Below are 5,313 nucleotides of genomic sequence, written 5' to 3' on the forward strand. Positions count from 1 at the left end.
TCCAACCAAGTCTAACATGGGAATAATATTCCTCACAATCGAGGGAACAAAATAACAATTATTTAAAACAATAGTCTTGCCCGTAGGCATATGTAAATGAAATGATTCTACATTTACAGCAGCAACTCTTGCTCCATTTCCCATCGGTAGAATCACCTCCTCTTCTTCAAGAGTCCTACTTCTCCTTAGTCCCTGCAACAAATTGCAGATTTGAGAACCACAGGAGGTATCTAATACCCAAGTAGAAATTTGATTTAATGATATATTCACTTCTATCATGAACATACCTGAATCAGAAGCGGTAGTCTCACTACCCTTCTTCTCCTTCAATTCTGCAAAGTAAACCTTGCAGTTTCTCTTCCAGTGCCCCACCTTGTTACAGTGAAAGTAAACAACTTTGCTCTTGGGGTCTTCAGCTTTTGGTGGAACTGGCTTTTCTTCACCTTCTTTCTTCTTCTTGGAAGAGTTCCTCTTCCTTTTCTTAGGATTGGAACCTTCACCAATTAGAAGAACAGAACTCTTCTTAGGGGGAAAATTCGATTCCGCAGTCTTCAACATGTTGTGGAGTTCAGGCAGGCTGACATCCAACTTATTCATGTGAAAGTTCACAACAAACTGTGAGAACGAACTCGGAAGTGATTGCAAGACCAAGTCTTGGCTCAGCTCCCCATCCATGGCAAAACCAAGTTGTCCAAGACATTCAATCAAATTGATCATCTTAAGTACATGGTCATTCACAGATAATCCCTCAGACATCCTACAACTGAACAACTCCTTCGATATCTCATATCGAGTTGTCCTCCCCGCCACATCATACAACTCTTGTAGATGCATGAGGATAGTGTGAGCATCCATATGCTCATGTTGCTTCTGTAGCTCAATGTTCATGGAAGCTAGCATGATGCATTGAGCAACATTTGCATCATCTACCCACTTACGATACACAACATATTCATCATTATGTGCATCACTAGCAGGTTCAGTAGGCTTAGGTGAGTCAATCACGTATTCCAGCTTCTCAATTCTGAGAACAATTCTCAAGTTTCGAAGCCATTCAGCATAATTAGAACCAGTCAATTTGTGAGCATCCAATATGCTCCTGAGTGATAGTGCAGAAGACATAATGTATATTGTAAATCTGTAAATGATAAACACATAACAACACTTAGCAAATATTCGATTTCATTTTAAAACACTATATGAATCGGGTCTTTATTCATAAGTGGCTCCCACTAGTTTATCTAATTTATTCAACCCCCTACGTGAAAAATTAAGCATTCATAATGCTAGTGGGAATAGGGATCCTATATTCCATTACACAACCCCGGTTGTAGCACGAACCGCCATGTAATGTTCAATAGGCAGACAACTCTTGTCAATTACATCTTATGTTATTCCCTAATCAAACTTTAGCCTCTTGAATAATTGAGTCTCGGCTGTGGCACGACAAACTCAATATTCTAAGTCAAGTCTAACCCAACATTCCGTACAGTTGAATCAGTCCCCAAAGGCCCACGGCTGTGGCACGTACCGACCTTTAGATTCTTATTCAATATACACATCTCTATGTAATAGATAAGTATTTCTTATTTCGAAATCGAAGCCCTCGGCTGTGGCACGAAACGATAATGATTTAAAAATAAGAACTACTTTATATCATGTTGGAAGGCTATGACCGACACAAGCCCGTTGTGTCATTGGCCAATTACTACTTGATATTATTTAATTTTAGAGGGATTATATTACGTTATAATCATAATCATATTATAAAGAGATTCTTCCTTTTAAATTAAATATTTCAAATCAATAATCAATAATCAGATGATTCCCAGATCGGGTGGAGCATTGTCAAGAGGCGTCACTTAATAACCCTTTCTTACAGATAGAAATCTGTTGTTGACAGAATAATCCTTTCTCTCATATCGAAAATTCATATTCAATTACGTGTTTCATAAACACAAGAATCTCATGATTGTATTCATAATATTATTATTAAGGTTATGAAACACTTTCACTATACTAGGTTGTCTAACGAACGCCTTATGTTCATTTAAGTTCACCTAAATCTATCATCGCATGATAAACTAAGCATATATCATATATATAAACATGAATAAACATCAAGGTAGGCATGTTACATCATCTAACATATAGGTCTAAGCATTATACATCTCTATGTATCACATGAAGCATTTAAAAGCAGTTAAAACAGTTAAAAACAGCTTTAAAACACTTTCGGAAATATAAATAGTTCAAAACTTTTATATAAACTAAAATTTGATCACTCCATTAGATCCGTCTCGGAAAAATGAATCCAACGGTATATTGCACGCCCAAAACGGAGTTACAAAACTCCCAGAAATCAAATTTAAAAATAACAGACAGGCTGTAACGCATTACAGGAACGCGTTACAAGCCCTGTAACGCATTTCGGTGATGCGTTACAACCCTTTTAAGCCATTAAAAGGTGTAACGCATTCCGCAAATGCGCCACAGGGTGTAACGCATTCCCGGAATGCGCGACACCCCCCCGCTCGCGCGTGCGCCACACGCGCCTGACAGCTTCTGCCATACCTGTTATTTCCCTGTACCTTTTCTGTGCAACACAGACAACAGCAGATGTACTCTTTACTGTAAACCTTTTACAGCAGCAATACAAACAAATATATATATACATACTTACAATTTATATATATATATGATTATTTAATTACGAATTTAATTGCAAGAACTTCAAAAATTCATAATAAAAAATCTATACATCATAAAAATATAAGAAAAATACCCAGACGATCTACAACACTTGTAGAACCCAGATCAACATTCAAAATTATTCTGAGAAACGATTTCTCATCATACAAAATTAATCCATGATATAACTTGTAAAAATCATAATTAATTCATACAAGCACATAAAATTCTAAAATTTTTACCACAGATCTATATGCATACAACCTAAGCTCTGATACCATTGTTGGATTTAAATCGTAGCGGAGGCATGGTAAAACACTTTTACACAAATAAAATCCAAATAAAAGCATATAAATCGTGGTAAAAATATATGGATCGAATACTAACCTTTAATATGCGATCCAAAAGCAACGATCGGAGATCCTTAGCAGCTGCTCCTCAAACGTGAAGCACTCCACCGGTATCCACCAAGAAAACGACGTTAAGGAGGAGGAGGAGGTGAAGAGAATTATGTTTTATAAAATTTTGGGGGTTGTTGGGTTAGAATAAAAATAGGGTTTATAATAGTATATTTATAGGCAAAATTTTCAGCTGAAATTTTCCCATAAAATATTATTATTATTAACCCATTATTATTCACATTAATAATTAAAACACCTTTTAATTATTAATCCTTTTTCTAAACACTTTAGAAATAATTCTCTCTCTTAATTTAATTTCCAAAAATTAAATTCTTAATTAATAATATTAAGAACTTTTCTTAATTAATTTATAATCAATTAAATCTCATTTAATCGATTATTAAATTTGCCAATTAATTATTTATTTCATAAATAAATAATTATTAACCATTATTAATTAATTCCTCCACCATTAAATCATTCTCTTTTTATAGTGTGACCCTGTAGGTTCAATATTAAGTCGGTAGTAGAAATAAATAATAATAATAAAACTATTTTATCATTATTTATATAAATTCTCTAATTTATTAAATATGATTAATTAATTAATCACATTTATTCTACATCGTGGGGGATACTTCTCAGCATATCGCGACTATCCGGATAATACGAATTCACTGCTTAGAATACCAAGAACCTATTCAGTGAATAGTTACCGTACAATAAACTCCTTCTACCCTACAATGTCCCGATTAAATACAAAGCATGGATCTCGTGTCAAGCCTATCTAATTTAATCACTTGCTTACCATTCACTATGCTCAGTTCTATGTAAATTAGAAACTCCTTTCTAATTTCATTCACTCTGGCCAGAGATTCCTGAACTAGCATAAGTGGATCAGCCTTGAACATTCGCTTCCTTCACTGGAAGCGGTATATCCTTTATTGATCATACACTATCTTCGTGTACAAATTCATATACCCAGTAGAGCCCTAATAATTATCCCTAGAGACTAAGAACTAAACTAAAGCATAGTTCAGTGTACACAAGATGACTATGATGACCTCAAGTCTAAGGATACTTGTACAACTATCACTATGTGAACAACTGCTGACACGTGAGTGAACTCCATCAGTTGTTCAGCTGGGCGAGTCATGTTCAGTGAACTTATTCTATAATAAGCACCTACATACTAGCTATAGTGTCACCACACAAATGTCTATGAGAACAGACATCCTTCATTATGAAGCAAGCATAGTATGTACCGATCTCTGCGGATTATTAATTACCAGTTAGTAATCCTACGACCAGGAACTATTTAAGTTTAGAGTTATCATCTTTTAGGTCTCACTATTATGATCTCATCATAATCCATAAAAAGCTTTACTCTAAACTATGGTATATCTTATTTAAACACTTAAATAGATAGAGCCCGTAATAAAAACAAAACAAGTCTTTTATTAATATCAATGAAATCAAAACAGATTACACAGGAAGTTATTCCTAAATCCTAATACATGATTGGACTTAGGACATATTCCTTTCACTTTAATTATTATTCAGTTTATTAAGACCTTGTTTATACCATGCTTTCATTGGAACCCATGGTGAGGATGAGTTCAATTATGGGATAATCGTTATCGTGGGATTCTAGTAGATTTACTTATGAATTTCAATAGTTAATTGTTTCGATATCTTGGTGTGTGGTGAATTATTGATATCCTAATATTGGTTGTGCTTATTCGTCTTATGTGCGTAGCTAACATATAAGATAGCGTGTTAATCTCTATTGAAGCGACAGTGAATATAGAGGTTTAGAACTTGTCATGCTAGCATAGGTTCATGTATTGTATGCATGATTCGTAGGTAACTCTAACCGTTTTACTTGCCCTATATAATCAAGCTTGATAACTTATGCTTAAACTGTTATGTTGTCAAATTCTATAGAAATATAGGGTCTCAATATAATTGGTGCCTATTCAGCTTCTATCTCTTTTGTGGATGTCTGGTAGAATGGTACTCGTGCAACGAAAGTTGGCGTTTATCAGTTTCGTGTTATCTGATTAGTGTCATCACCATCACATACTAAGGTTAAGAACAATAAGGCTATTGAATGAAGTATTTAATGAAGTTAGGATTTCATGTTTGTTTTATATATTAATTCAACCATTCTTGTTCTCTTAGTTATAATTGTTAGTATAATCTCTTAGTTTAATAAAAA

Source organism: Apium graveolens, chromosome 5 (assembly GCF_009905375.1).
Source record: "Apium graveolens cultivar Ventura chromosome 5, ASM990537v1, whole genome shotgun sequence".
NCBI lineage: Eukaryota > Viridiplantae > Streptophyta > Magnoliopsida > Apiales > Apiaceae > Apium > Apium graveolens.